Raw genomic sequence first — 15,882 nt, 5'->3', positions numbered from 1 at the left:
GGTAAGGGTCTTCAGTAAGCAGGCTTACTGCCTGCTGTGAAGCAAGGTGTTAACTGCCTGTTTCACAAGGGTGTGAGGACCCATCAGCTCAAGGTTCATGGGTTTTATTCCCCAGGTTTCCAGCTCTCACCCCAGTGAATGCAAAAACATCACTAAGGGAACTTCTGAAAGCGAAGAAATAAATGTGAAGCCCCAGGTTATTGTACAGATGTTCATACAATAGGCTGAAGTGTCTGCACACAACTGAAGTACTGATTGTCTCCTGTACTGGTCGATTAAAGTAATTTATGGAGTAATGGTGGCCTGAATCACTTCAAAGCGTTCTGGTTCCTGCAATTCCTACAATACACAGCATGTGAAACAGGTCTTTCGGCCCAACTGGTCCATGTTTATGTTCCACACAAACCTCCTGCCGTCCTATTTCATCTCGCCCTATCAGCATATCTTTCCATTTATTTCTCCCTCATGTAGTTGTCTTGCTCCATAAAAATGCATCTGTGTCTTTTGACTCGATCATTCCCTGTGATAGTGAGTTCCATGTTCTCACGGCTCTCTGGGTAAAGAGGTTTCTCCTCTATTCCTTTTGGGGTATATTGGTGACAACCTCATATTGATGGCTACGAGGAAGGACCCAGTTTCGATATCTAGTTCGTGCTGTTTTGGCCAAGGCGGTGTTTGAGAGCTGCAGCTATCCTCTGAATCACTTGTTAGGGGAATTGGGGAAATTAAATCAGTCGGGATTTCCACTCCCAATCCCCATCCAAACAATGTGTGGATGTCAGAGAAAAATGGGAGTGACCTTGGCTGTAATTCAGCAGTAATTCACACGGGAAGGCTAGGCGAACTACCAAATGGCCACTGAAGCTGATGTCACAGTATCCAAGCAGGACTCTGGTTTCTCTGTAAATGATTGCCCAGCCTAATTGCTTCATTGAACTGGGAAAATCACAGGTAGTTCGGCCCTAACTTATTGCGCTTCTGTGTGCTCTCTCTCTCTCTCTCTCTATATATACCTGTTTCTTTCTCTCTGTTGCTTGCCCTCACTACGAGGCAGATGCTAATTCAGAGCCTACACCCTATCGGGTGTACTGGACACTCGCTTTGCCACTCGGAGGCACTGCCAATGAGCAAACTACCCGCACTCTCATACACAAAAGTAAATCCTATTGTTTGATGCAGCCTCTCCTGTGCAGATTTTGAGAGGATCCTTTACAGAAATAGCCAGACAGAGAGACGCAAGCTTGTTTTGAAAGGTGCATGTGTGGCATAAAGTATTTGAAACATTGTTTCTGAGGACAAAAAGTAGCTTTGCAAAAATAAAGAGCCCTGCTCGCAGTGAGTGTTTTGTTAAAATTGTTAAGGTGTCAAATTCCTTCCCTCCCCCCAGACTTTCTCTCTCACATCTTTTCTTTTTAGAAAAATATCAAACACTATTGAAGCGACTGGATGCACTCAACTTTCATCTGGGACTTTTCATACCCTCCCAGCTGGTTCGACCAGGACAACATGAGGGCACCTCACAACAAGGGCTATATGGAGCACCTGGCCGGCCCAGTGTCTCCTCGCTCGGTCTCCAGCCAGCCCTGATCCTGCTTTAACTGAAGCTTGGTGTTTTGGGAAAACATTTGATGGCTTGCTCTGATTGCAAGATCATCCTGGTGGCTACCGACAGAGTGTGCTGGCCTTGCTTTCATGTGGTGGGACCACAGTGTGATGTGCTGCCATGTCATGTAAAGGAATTCAGGAGGTTTGCAAATGTAAAATGGAACAGGAGCATAAAGCCAGCAACACTGTTATACAGGGCGTTATACCAAGTAACGCATGGTGTGTGATATAATATATACAAGAACATTACACCAATAACACATGGTGATGTTATGTATAAAGAAGTTCAAACAGTTTTACAAAAGATAATTTTTTAATCTTAGTTTTCCCAGACTAATTTACCAAACTAAAATTTTGAAAACTTGTTCCACTTGTCAAAGTGAGAGTCCACTCCAAAAATGTCCCACTGTCTCCAGGTGTGATGTAGCTTTGTCATCATGGGCAACCTCTAGGGATTGAGAAGACGTTGCTTCTACACTGGTTTGATGGGCTCTGGGAAGGGCAGACAGAGAGTGAGGTGGGCAGACAGAGAGTGAGGTGCGCCGACAGAGAGTGAGGTGCGCCGACAGAGAGTGAGGTGGGCCGACAGAGAGTGAGGTGGGCCGACAGAGAGTGAGGTGGGCCGACAGAGAGTGAGGTGGGCCGACAGAGAGTGAGGTGGGCCGACAGAGAGTGAGGTGGGCCGACAGAGAGTGAGGTGGGCCGACAGAGAGTGAGGTGGGCCGACAGAGAGTGAGGTGGGCCGACAGAGAGTGAGGTGGGCCGACAGAGAGTGAGGTGGGCCGACAGAGAGTGAGGTGGGCCGACAGAGAGTGAGGTGGGCCGACAGAGAGTGAGGTGGGCCGACAGAGAGTGAGGTGGGCCGACAGAGAGTGAGGTGGGCAGACAGAGAGTGAGGTGGACAGACAGAGAGTGAGGTGGGCCAACGGAGAGATGGGCAGACAGAGAGATGGGCAGACAGAGAGATGGGCAGACAGGGAGATGGGCAGACAGGGAGATGGGCAGACAGTGAGATGGGCAGACAGAGAGTGAGATGGGCAGACAGAGAGTGAGATGGGCAGACAGAGAGATGGGCAGACAGAGAGTGAGATGGGCAGTCAGAGAGATGAGCAGAGAGATTGAGAATGAGAGACAGACACAGAGAGCCTGCTTCCATGTTTCTTCGATGCAACTATTTCCGGTCTGTTGACAGGTGCTGATGGGTTATTTAGGCTCCAGCCAAGCCACAATCCCGGTAACTGGGACTGCAGTCACTCAGCATTCTGTATCATAGGCGAAGCTTCCCAGACCATCTCTAATGCCCGTGGAAATCTTTCTCTGACTGTATCATCACTGGGAACACTACCACAAATACAAAGTTTAACGGTAGAATTAGTGATCATTTCCCAAGCCATGTGGCTGGAATGGACTTCAGGGCTGTGAAATATGGGACTTCCCACAGATCTTGCTGAATTCTGCTGCTGTCTAGCTGAAGTGTGAAGTAACAAAGGGACAATAGAGGTGAGATTAAAAAATAGAGATTTAGAAATGAGCGCAGGAGAAATTTTAATGAAGTGACATGTCACAAGGTGGTTCACAGGAGCATTAATTAATAAAATTGGGCACCAAGTCACATAACTCGATGTTAGGACATGTGACCGAAAGTTTGATCAAAGAGGTAGGTTTTAAGGAGCATTTGAAAGGAGGGAAGCAGAGAGACGTAGGGGTTTAGGCAAGGAATTCCAGAAATAGGAGCCCGGCAGCTGAACGTATAGCAGCAAATGATTTGTTATGAAAATTGGAGAATCACAAGAGTGTTGGGGAAGTGCAGATACCTCAGAGGATTGTAGGGCTGGAGGGAAATTTTACGGCGAAGGTTTTTGTGAGTACATGAATGATATCAGCTAGGGAATTCCTAAGTGTGTGCAGGGCTGACGGATATCAAATGCACTGGGGGCAAGTGATTAGTCTCAATATTGCTTTGTGGATAGAACAAGATGAAGAAACGTGGAAGCAATCTCTGTGTCTGTCTCTGCCCAGCACGCTCTGCCCATCTCTCACTGCCCATCTCTCTGAGGGCTGGTTTAGCTCAGTGGGCTAGACAGCTGGTTTGTAATGAAGAACAAGGCCAGCAGCGCGGGTTCAATCCCTGTACCAGTTTACCCGAACAGGCGCCGGAATGTGGCAACTAGGGGCTTTTCACAGTAACTTCATACTTGTGACAATAAAAAAATATTATTATCTCTCTCTACCCATCTCTCTCTCTGCCCATCTCCCCTCTCTGCCCATCTCCCTCTGCCCATCTCTCTCTGCCCATCTCTCTCTCTGCCCATCTCCCTCTCTGCCCATCTCCCTCTCTGCCCATCTCCCTCTCTGCCCATCTCCCTCTCTACCCATCTCTCTCTCTGCCCATATCCCTCTCTGCCCATCTCCCTCTGCCCATCTCTCTCTCTGCCCATCTCTCTCTCTACCCATCTCCCTGCCCATCTCTCTCTCTGCCCATCTCCCTCTCTGCCCATCTCCCTCTCTACCCATCTCTCTCTCTGCCCATCTCTCTCTGCCCATCTCCCTCTCTGCCCATCTCCCTCTCTGCCCATCTCCCTCTCTGCCCATCTCTCTCTCTGCCCATCTCCCTCTCTGCCCATCTCTCTCTCTGCCCATCTCCCTCTCTGCCCATCTCCCTCTCTGCCCATCTCCCTCTCTGCCCATCTCTCTCTCTGCCCATCTCTCTCTGCCCATCTCTCTCTCTGCCCATCTCTCTCTCTACCCATCTCCCTCTCTGCCAATCTCTCTCTCTCTGCCCATCTCTCTCTGCCCATCTCTCTCTGCCCATCTCTCTCTGCCCATCTCTCTCTCTGCCCATCTCCCTCTCTGCCCATCTCCCTCTCTGCCCATCTCTCTCTGCCCATCTCTCTCTGCCCATCTCTCTCTGCCCATCTCTCTGCCATCTCTCTCTCTGCCCGTCTCCCTCTCTGCCCATCTCCCTCTCTGCCCATCTCTCTCTCTGCCCATCTCTCTTTCTGCCCATCTCTCTCTCTGCCCATCTCTCTCTCTGCCCATCTCTCTCTCTGCCCATCTCGCTCTCTCTGCCCATCTCTCTCTCTGCCCATCTCTCTCTCTGCTCATCTCTCTGCCCATCTCTCTCTCTGCCCATCTCTCTCTCTGCCCATCTCTCTCTCTGCCCATCTCTCTCTCTGCCCATCTCTCTCTCTGCCCATCTCTCTCTCTGCCCATCTCTCTCTCTGCCCATCTCTCTCTGCCCATCACTCTCTGCCCATCTCTCTCTGCCCATCTCTCTCTGCCCATCTCCCTCTCTGCCCGTCTCTCTCTCTGCCCGTCTCCCTCTGCCCATCTCTCTCTGCCCATCTCTCTCTCTGCCCATCTCTCTCTGCCCATCTCTCTCTCTGCCCGTCTCTCTCTCTGCCCGTCTCTCCCTCTGCCCATCTCTCTCTCTGCCCATCACTCTCTGCCCATCTCTCTCTCTGCCCATCTCTCTCTGCCCATCTCTCTCTCTGCCCATCTCTCTCTCTGCCCATCTCTCTCTCTGCCCATCTCACTCTCTGCCCATCTCTCTCTCTGCCCATCTCTCTCTCTACCCATCACTCTCTGCCCATCTCTCGCTCTGCCCATCTCCCTCTCTGCCCATCTCCCTCTCTGCCCACCTCTCTCTCTGCCCACCTCTCTCTGCCCATCTCTCTCTCTGCCCATCTCTCTCTGCCCATCTCTCTCTCTGCCCACCTCTCTCTGCCCATCTCTCTCTCTGCCCATCTCTCTCTCTGCCCATCTCTCTCTCTGCCCATCTCTCTCTCTACCCATCTCCCTCTGCCCATCTCCCTCTCTGCCTATCTCTCTCTCTGCCCACCTCTCTCTGCCCATCTCTCTCTCTGCCCATCTCTGCCCACCTCTCTCTGCCCATCTCTCTCTCTGCCCATCTCTCTCTCTCTGCCCACCTCTCTCTCTACCCATCTCCCTCTCTGCCCATCTCTCTCTCTGCCCATCTCTCTCTCTGCCCATCTCGCCCTGCCCATCTCTCTGCCCATCTCTCTCTCTGCCCATCTCTCTCTCTGCCCATCTCTCTCTCTGCCCATCTCTCTCTCTCTTCTCGACCCCCTCTCGCTGCCTGACCCTCTCTCTCTCTGTCGTACCCTCTCACTCTCTCTCTGCCCGATCTGCTCTCTCTCTCTCTCTCTCTCTGCCCGACCCTCTCACTCTGTCTGCCCGACCCTCTCTCTCTCTGTCGTACCCTCTCACTCTCTCTCTGCCCGATCTGCTCTCTCTCTCTCTCTCTGCCCGACCCTCTCTCTCTGCTCTCTCTCTCTCTGCCCGACCCTCTCACTCTGTCTGCCCGACCCTCTCTCTCTCTGCCGTACCCTCTCACTCTCTCTCTGCCCGACCCGCTCTCTCTGCCCATCCCACTCTCTGCCTTACCCTCTCACTCTCTCTCTGCCCGACCATCTCTCTCTCTCTCTCTGCCCGACTCTCTCTCTCTCTCTCTCTCTCTCTCTGTCTGCCCGACCCTCTCTCATCTCTGGCCGTCTCTCTCTCTCTCCCTCTGGCCATCTCTCGTTCTCTCTCTTCCTCTGGCTGTCTCCCTCTCGCTCCCTCTTCGTCATGCCGCCTCTCTCTTTCCTTCTGGCCGTCTCTCTCTCTCTCTACCCGATCCTCTCTCTCTTTGCCCGTCTCTCTCTCTCTCTCTCTCTCTCTCTCTCTCTTTCTCTCTCTCCCCCTCTGGCCGTCTCTCTCTCTCTCTCCATCTGCCCAACCTCTGTTTCTCTCTCTCTCTCTCTCTCTTTCCCCCCCTTCTTACTCTCTCTAGTGTCAATCTTCATGGGAATGACACTAATAACATTCCAAAAATATTAAAGAAGTGGGGGGGGGGGGGGGGGGGGAAGAAATATATGCAATAACAACTACAAGGGAAAAAATACTCGGGAAAAGTAATGGGACTAAAGGTCCCTTGGAACTGATGCATTCCAGGATATTGAAGGAAGTAGCTACAGAGACAGTGGTTTCACTGGTAATAATCTTCCAAGAGTCCATGCGTGCCATTAATAGGCCCTGGACGTGGGGCACCCCGTCGATGGCGGAGAATGAAATGAAATGAAATGAAAATCGCTTATTGTCACAAGTAGGCTTCAAATGAAGTTACTGCGAAAAGCCCCTAGTCGCCACATTCCGGCGCCTGTTCGGGGAGGCTGTTACGGGAATCGAACCGTGCTGCTGGCCTGCCTTGGTCTGCTTTCAAAGCCAGCGATTTAGCCCTGTGCTAAACAGCCCCTGAATCCTGATGCCCGGCCATCTTTTTGGGCCTGGTGCATGTCAAAGTTTATACAGTTCGCTGCCTGGGCAAACATGGCATCTGTGACTTCACGGGTGCACTTGTGCGTTGTAGCTTGAGATTCTACACAAGTCCTGAGGCTCAGGCGTTCAGGGCTGCGGTGACCTTGACGGTCAGCGGGACCAGGTTTTCTCCTCCATGGTGCCAAGTCTGCGAGGTCATGGCACAGGTGCTGCACCGTCCTCTCGTTGAGACGGAGCCTCCTGCGCCACACGCTGTCTATCATCATAGTGGTTAGCACAGTTGCTTCACAGCTCCAGGGTCCCAGGTTCGATTCCCGGTTTGGGCCACTGTCTGTGCGGAGTCTGCACGTTCTCCCCGTGTCTGTGTGTGGGTTTCCTCCGGGTGCTCCGGTTTCCTCCCACAGTCCAAAGATGTGCAGGTTAGGTGGATTGGCCATGATAAATTGCCCTTAAGTGTCCAAAAAGGTTAAGTGGGGGGTTACTGGGTTACGGTACATTCATGGGCTTGAGTAGGGTGCTCTTTGTAAAGGCTGGTGCAAACTCGATGGGCCAAATGGCCTCCTTCTGCACTGATCTATGATCTGTTAGAAAGACTAGCAATGCCTGTACACCCTGGGCCGTCGCCGGCCTCCCTCTCTCAGTTCCTCCTGGCCTGATGGGTGACCGGCTCCCCCTCTGGCATCTGGCCAACCAGTGGTGTCCTCCACCCTGGACGCTCCATTCCCCCATTGCTCCCCCCTCCTTCCTGTTAGCATTACCTGGACTACGGGGCGCTGGTCACCTCCCCAGTGCCCACGGCACCCTCTGGTTGTTGGAATATCACGATGCTGGGGCCCAGCCCCTGCGAGCTCAGATGTTGACTGCTGCGTCCGGGGTGTTGCTTCTTGCAGTTTTCAGACACAGTGGCCAGGCATCTCGGTCTGATTGGGATGCTTGGCAATAACTGCCACATGCTACATCATATGCTTACCTGCGGGAATCCACTTGGGAGGTGTGAAGTGCTCACTTAACTTACAATTGCCATTTCCCAATTAGCAATAGCCTTCATCAACGCGGCCAAAGGCCTCCAAGGTCAGTGGGAGTTTTGGGTTGTCGATGGGGCAGGTGGGCTGGGGCTGGGGTTTCCCTGGAATGGGAACATGAGATGCAGGGGATGGCATGGCGGACCCGTGGGTGCTGAGACACCCATGTCTCTTCCCCCCCCCCCCCCTCCCCCAACCAAGCCATGGGCGGCCGCCACCAAGGCTAGCCCCCCAGGGGCTCCCCCACCCCCCTTCGAGCACCGAGGCAGCAACCCCAGTGTCCTTGGGCTCATTGCCCGGGAGCGAAGATGGCTACTCACCTCCTCAGATACCCATAGCAGCCCAACCGCCAGCTTTGCGCTTCTAAAAAGGAGTACCAATCAGCATCCGCGTGACCACTTGCTGGGGAGGCAGTTAGATAGGGGGTTGTTCCCGTTAATTGTACAGAGATTGGCCTTGAGTGGTGATTATTGGTTTCTTGCCGCACTGTGGCGGGATCCTGATTTTGACAACAGGGGCAGGCTGGTTAGATCGCATACAGGTTGGCGGCCGGCCCGCTTCTCGATTTTGGCGCCTCCCACGACCCAATGGGCTCATCATGCTCTCGCTTAAGCGCAAAGTGGGGGCCAAAGAATCTACAGAGGTTAGGTGAATGAGCAAAAACTTGGCAGATGGAATATAATGTAGGAAGTTATGCACTCTGGTCGGAAAAATAAAGGAGCTGAATATTATTTAAATGGAGAGAGACTGCAGAAAGCTGCAGCACAGAGGGATTTGTGGTTCCTTGTGCAGAAATCATAAAACCTTAGCATGCAAGTTCAGCGGATAATTGGGAAGGCAAATGCAATGTTGGCCTTCATTTCAAAGGGAATGGAGTATAAAAATAGGGAAGTCCAGCTGAAACTATACAAGGCACTATTTAGACCATACCTGGAATACTGTGAACAGTTTTGGTCCCCTTATCTAAGGACAGATATCCTGGCATTCGAGGCAGTCCAGAGAAGGTTCATTAGGTTGATCCCGGGTTTGGAGGGATTTTCTTATGTGGAGAGGTTGAGTAGGTTGGGTCTGTCCTCATTGGAGTTCAGGAGAATCAGAGGTGACCTGAGTGAGCCATATCGGATTCTCAGGGGGTTTGACAGGGTCGATGCTGAGAGGATGCTTCCTCTGGTAGGACCAGAGGGCACAATCTCAGAGTGAGGGGTCGCCCATTTAAGACAGAGATGAGGAGAAATTTCTTCTCTCAGAGGGTAGTGATGTGTGGAATTCTTTACCGCAGAGAGCTGTAGAGGCTGGGTCGTTCAGTATGTTCAAGGATAAGAGAGACAGATTTTTAATCAGTAAAGGAATCGAGGGTTATGGGGGTGAGGTGGGAAAGTGGAGTTGAGGATTATATCAGATCAGCCACGATCTCACTGAATGGCGGAGCAGACTCGATGGGCCGAATGCCGACTTCTGCTCTTATGGTCTCTCTCCATGCCCGCCTCTCTCACTGCCTGTCTCTCTGCGTCTCTCTGTCTGACACACACACACACACTCCATTTCCTCCCATCTCCCCCTCTGCTTCTCTCTTTCCCCATCTCCCTGTCTCCCCATCTCCCTCTCTCTCCCCATCTCCCTCTCTCCCCATCTCCCTCTCTCTCCCCTTCTCACTCCCTGCCCTTCTCCCGCCCTGCCCTTCTCCCTCTCTGCCCATCTCCCTCTCAGTTTCTGTCACTCTCTCCCTCTCTCTCTCTGCCCATCCCTATGATTCTCTCTTTTTCTGTCTCTCTCGGCCTCCTTTGTCTTTCCTCTTTCTGTTTTTTTTTAAACTGAGGGAAGGAGGAAGACCTTATTTCAATGGTCTGCGGTGATTGTGCGGTCCCATCTGTTTGTGTGTTTAATCACAGAATATGTTTCAGTAAGTGATGCTGGTATGGGTTTATTTTGATGTTCAAAGTGTTGACTGAGAATTCTTTTCCTTTGAATCTGCTTTATCATGTTCCATCTCGTTTGCATTCGGAGTCGAGCCGCAAGCTGGAGCGATGGGGGGTTGCCTTTGCTCTGCTCTACTGTCCCTGTACAGGGTGCTGGAGAGCGGTGTCCTGCTGCTGATCTGGAGGCACGAGCGAGTAGGAGAGTAGTGGGTTAGCACGCTGACTCTTATCTTTCTGAGGTTTTGTTGCTCCCAGCCTTTTTCAATTGGATCACATTAACACGACAAAAACCTATTTTTGAAAAGTAAAGAAAAGTAAAGCTTTTACTGTGGGGATAAAAGACTAATCCTTATGATGCACCTTTCTCACTGGTTTATGTTCTTTTCTCTTGGAGGCAGTGGTGTTGATTTGAATCCTCTTTTAAGGACTCTTTGTTTGCAGCAATGAAGTCTTCTGGTGGGTTTTCGAGAAAGAGAGAGATGGGATAAGGCTGTTGCCCATGTGATAGTCTCTCTCCATTTGTTCAAATCCAGTACAGTACATTTTACAGCAAAGAGCTGGGTCACATCACCTCCCTGAGAGCTCCATAGGTTCTGTGTCTCCATACATTTTTTCTATGTCAGTCCTGCATGAACTGAATATGGAACAGTCACAATCCATTCCGATTGAGAATACCATGGATTAGATATGGATAAAGCTGCTTTTACTTGGTCGATCAAAGATCCAAGTTACCTAATTTAATTTAAAATTTAAATTGCTTATTGTCACAAGTAGGCTTCAAATGAAGTTACTGTAAAAAGCTCCTAGTCGCCACATTCCGGCGCCTGTTCGGGGAGACTGGTATGGGAAGCTGGTACCTATTAATGATTTTAATGAAGGTAAAGCTCCTTCTATTGTTAGGAAGATTTGTTACATAAAATATTAATTTATAACGTTATTGACTGGACGTGGATGTCTTTATAATATCATCAACTCACCAGATATAGAACTTTTTGAAGTTGCTGAGCAAAGGACATTGGCTTACAGCGGCTGCTATGTTGCACTTGCGAAGGACACAATCTGCTTTACGGAGGCACAGAACCTCTCAGAGAGGTCATGTGACCCAGCTCTTTGCTGTAAAATATACTGAATATATTGAACAAATGGAGAGAGACTATCCCAGGGGCAACGGCCTTATCCCATCTCTCTCTTTTTCGAAAACCCACCAGAAGACTTCATTGCTGCAAACAGAGAGTCCTTAATAGAGGATTCCAAATCAACACCACTGCCTCCAAGAGAAAAGAACATAAACCAGTGAGAAAGGTACATCATAAGGATTAGTCTTTTATCCCCACAGTAAAAGCATGGCTTTACTTTTCTTTACTTTTCAAAAATAGGTTTTTGTCATGTTAATGTGATCCAATTGAAAAAGGCTTGGAGCTGCAAATGAAAAGTTAAAGAGCTGCATTTAACTCCAGAGCCAAAGATTGCAGACCCTTGCTGAGGTATTGATTGGGGCCATCTCCAACCACCTCCTTGTGTTTGTGTCTTTTTGCTCGATGTCTATTCCACCGGTGTTACCCTTTGCCTTGGGGGAAGAAAACATCATCTCCCCACCACTCAATTTAGTTTCTAACTCCAGTCTTCCCCTCCCCACAGCCTTTATTTTCTCTCCCAGCTCTGTAATTTAATTTGGCGTAGCTTCCACCTCTCAGCCTGAGAGCCAATGAGTTCAGTGCATCTGACACATGATCAGTCTTGTTGTCCGTTGGTAAATTTGTCTGGACCACACCAAGCATTACTTTTTCCTCTTCCAGGAACCATTATGGAAGTCAACCCACAACTCTTTGTATTTCATTTTACTAAATTGCATTTTCAAATCCACTTTACCTTTCCTTTTAACACCAAGTGCAAGAACCTCATGGATTTCTTCATCTCAAAAATCGGCAAGATCTTCACAGCTGTCTTTTGTGTCTCTTCCTCCCCCTCCCAACCCCTGCCCATTACCTCCCAAATCAATCCCCCGCAACCCCCCAAGTTCCATCATCATCTGCAGCTCTGTAGCTAAGTATTGGCCTGGACATTGGGGAAATGCCCATGCTCTTCTTCAAATAAGACAAACAAACCCTCACTTGTAATGTCTGATCCAAAAGATGACAATGCGGCACTCCCTCAGTACTGCACTCAAATGGCAGCCTACGTTATGGAGCTCGTGTCTCTGCAGTGGGACTTGAACCCATAGCCTTCTGACTGAGAGGCAAGAGTGCTAGCCACTGAGGCAAGGCTCTTTGCAGTTCAGGTGGATGTTGGCTCTTATTAGTACACTGTGACTTCGCTATGGGATATGTTGGTGTGGACCATGTGAATTACTTGTGTAAGTATGCAGTGATCCTTCTTTGGGGTTTCAGGGTGGGATGGTGCCTAAATTCTCTGGACGTATTAGTAATGTTTGAGGAACATATCATGGGGTATGTTTGTTGCCAGCACCAACGAGGTGAAATTGTTCTGTAAATGGACTGCAGAAAATGTGTTTCCAAACACAAAAAGCAAAAACAACTTGACAGAAGATATTCCCACTTATCGGCAACTTATATTTATGTAGTGCCCTTCACAGAGTGATTCACGGCCGGGTGGAGACTACAGAGGGGATGATGACGTTAGACTAAGTGGGAGGAGGCTCCACACACGCACTTGTTGGGCCCAGTGGACGTTTTTTGTCCTGTAAATACTACATAGTTCAATGTCACGTGGTCAAAGAGACAAGTTTTAATTTATGGGAAAGCTAATGAGACAAGGATTCAATGAGCAGAGATGAAGAGAGAGCTAAAGGAGATTGAAGAAGTTTGAAGCAGTGAAGCAATGGAAGGAAGTAAGGATAAAGTTAGGGCAGCACGGTGGCGCAGTGGTTAGCACTGCTGTCTCACAGCGCAAGGTCCCAGGTTCAATACCAACTCTGGGTCACTGTCCGTGTGGAGTTTGCACATTCTCCCCATGTCTGCGTGGGTCTCATCCCCACAACCCAAAGATGGGCAGGCTAGGAGGATTGGCCACACTAAATTGGAATTTTTTTTTTGAAAAGGATTGTGATCAGGGGCGAAATTCTCCGGAAACGGCGCGATGTCCGCCGACTGGCGCCCAAAACGGCGCCAATCAGACTGGCATCGCGCCGCCCCAAAGGTGTGGAATGCTCCGCATCTTTGGGGGCCGAGCCCCTGAGGGGCTAGGCCGACGCCGGAGGAATTTCCGTCCCGCCAGCTGGCGGAAACGGCCTTTGTTGCCCCGCCAGCTGGCGCGGAAATGACATCCCCGGGCGGCGCATGCACGGGAGCGTCAGCGGCCGCTGACAGTTTCCCACGCATGCGCAGTGGAGGGAGTCTCTTCCGCCTCCGCCATGGTGGAGACCGTGGCGGAGGCGGAAGGGAAAGAGTGCCCTCATGGCACAGGCCCGCCCGCGGATCGGTGGGCCCCGATCGCGGGCCAGGCCACCGTGGGGGCACCCCCCAGGGCCAGATCGCCCCGCGCCCCCCCCCAGGACCCCAGAGCCCGCCCACGCCGCCTTGTCCCGCCGTTCAAAAGGTGGTTTAAACCACGCCGGCGGGACAGGCAATTTATTGGCGGGACTTCGGCCCATCCGGGCCGGAGAATCGAGCGGGGGGGCCCGCCAACCGGCGCGGCCCGATTCCCGCCCCCGCCGAATATCCGGTGCCGGAGACTTCGGCAACCGGCGGGGGCGGGATTCACGGCAGCCCCCGGCGATTCTCCGACCCGGCGGGGGGTCGGAGAATGACGCCCCAGGTTTCTTTGTTCTCTGTCCAAGCCACTGGGAAATGTAAATGCAGCCAAACGTGAGGCCATATCCAGTCTGCTCTGCTGTTCAGTGAGATTCTGACTGAATTTCTCCCTCAATTCTACTTTCCCACACTGCCCCATATCCTTTCATTCCTCTCGTGTCCAAAAATCTATCCGTCCCTTCCTTGAAATATGCTTTCAACGGTTTTCTTGGGTATAGAATTCCAAAGGTCCATACTCCTCAAAATAAATGTTTTCTCATCTCAGTTTGCCCTGTGTGTAATAGATTATCCAGCTGGGGAAGCATTTTCTCAGCAATTATCGCCCTCCATTGATAATTAAATCGCCTCACAAATTTCATGAACTTTAAACAAAGTCTACTCCATCTCACCTCATCCTTGGAACCAGTCTAGTAACCAGTCGGTGTATTCCCTCTGAGACATGTGTATCCTCCGTTAGGAAAGGAGTCTAAATCTTCACAAAGTACTCCAAATGTGGCCTCACTAATGCTGTCTTTAATTGCTGTGAGGCCTCCAATTCTTAACCTCCTGGCCTTTACTATGAAGGGATTGTGGTGATAATACACCATTTGCCTTCCTGTATGTTAACTTTGTGCTTTGTGTACAAGATTTGTTGCGTTTTATTTTGCTTTCATAGACGTGGTGCAGTGCAGAAGCTAACTGGCAGGTTCACCCACGCCTCTGCAACAGTTTAAACTCGGCCTCTTACAAAGAACAATGTCAGACAGATGCAAGTTCTCCCGAGAGCAGAACTTACTTTGATATTCCCTTCACCTGTAATTTCCTGCAGCCTCTACACCCCTCCCAGATCTCTGCGCTCTGGCCTCTTGCACCCCCCCAAATGTAATCCACCGTTGTCATCTGTACCTTCAGTCTGCTTCCTTAAACTCTGCAATCCCTTCTCTGAACCTCGCTGACTCTCTACCTCCCTCTCCTCCTCCAAGGTGCTCCTTAATATTCACTTTGACCAAGTTTTTGATTGACCCAATTAAGTGGCCGGGTGTCAGATTTGCTGGATAACCACTTGTGTGAGGCACCTTGACATATTTTTACCGCGTTAAAGGCACCATATGAATGGAAGTTTTTAATTATTGAAGGGATAAATACTTCTGTCCTTCCGACCAATTCAGGGGAGGAAGGGTTAAAATCCTGCAGCCTCCAATGCTGAGAATCTGCAACACAATAACGCACCACTCCAGGTTAATGTCAAGGATTAGTTGAACTACTTGACGATAAAGCTTGTCGGGGGATACTTACAAGAGACTGTTGCTAGGGCCAGCTTAGCTGCTCTAAATGGTTGCTAGGGGCTAAGTATCGAGGTGCAATGTAGTCAATGCACAGTCATGTCCAAGGGGAGAATTGAACATTGACAAAGAAATTGTTACTCTACATAATCTTCCCTTTGGAAAGTGAGTGAGGAATGGGGCCTACCCCAGTGTGTGGCTAGCTGTGATCAGAGGAGTGTAGTTAGTCACTGCTTGGCCTGTGCTGGGGCACTCCATTAGATCTGGGAGCACCATGCTTCAACTAATAATCTCCTTTTGCAAACCATTCTCCCGGACAAAGGTGTTTACTTATTTTTTAACATTGCATTGGCCTTTTTTCTCTGCCCTGCTCCACGCTTTTGGTGTGGTCTTCACCTTAATAAAGTCTGGCCCTGCTGACGTGTCGGGTCAGGCAAATTAAACAGTGTCCGTTTTCCTTTCTGCGTCTGTGCAGTTGGGTGACTCTTTTTAGAATGTGTGTAAGTTCTCACCAACTTTGCTCAGTGTTGTGAAGAAACTGTATTCCCTCAAATACTGTGGCCATTGGCAGAGCTGCGTTGTTGCTTTCTTTTAATGTTTTCAGTAACGGGGGGGAGATCTATCTGAGAGGCTAACAGACAGCTGACAATTGCCAACCTTTGCTTCCAATGGCAAGGACACAGATTTAAGGCTGAGGATTTTTTTTTTAAACACCTTGAGTTGTTGTGATCCAGAACACACTCTCTGTAAGGAAGCAGATTCAGTCGTAACTTGTAAAAGGAAGTTGGATAAATCCTTGAAAAGGAGAGAATTGCAGGGCGTGGGGGAAAGAGGCGAGGGAATAAAAGGAGTAATTAATTGAAGAGCTGGTACAGACAGGCGAGATGGGCAGAAAGTCCTTTTCCTGACCTGTAAGATTCTGTTACCTTTTTTCACCCCTCTCCTGCTGGGGTCTAGGCTCCCAATCAGTACCCAGTGAAAGTTCATGTCCTGCTTCAGCCCAGACTGCAAGTATGAGCAGTTCAGG

At 50.1% G+C, this 15,882-nt stretch overlaps 1 protein-coding gene across 3 annotated transcripts in view; it reads left to right on the top strand.

The window, feature by feature from the left end:
* Positions 1–15,882, top strand: part of fbxw4 (F-box and WD repeat domain containing 4) — a 161,350-nt gene that overhangs the window by 120,353 nt on the left and 25,115 nt on the right. The gene's annotated exons all lie outside the window — the stretch shown is intronic.

This window comes from Scyliorhinus torazame, chromosome 16 (genome assembly GCF_047496885.1).
Source record: "Scyliorhinus torazame isolate Kashiwa2021f chromosome 16, sScyTor2.1, whole genome shotgun sequence".
Classification (NCBI taxonomy): Eukaryota; Metazoa; Chordata; class Chondrichthyes; order Carcharhiniformes; family Scyliorhinidae; genus Scyliorhinus; species Scyliorhinus torazame.
Note: the sequence above shows the minus strand (reverse complement) of the source record. Positions and strands in the feature narration are given on the sequence as shown.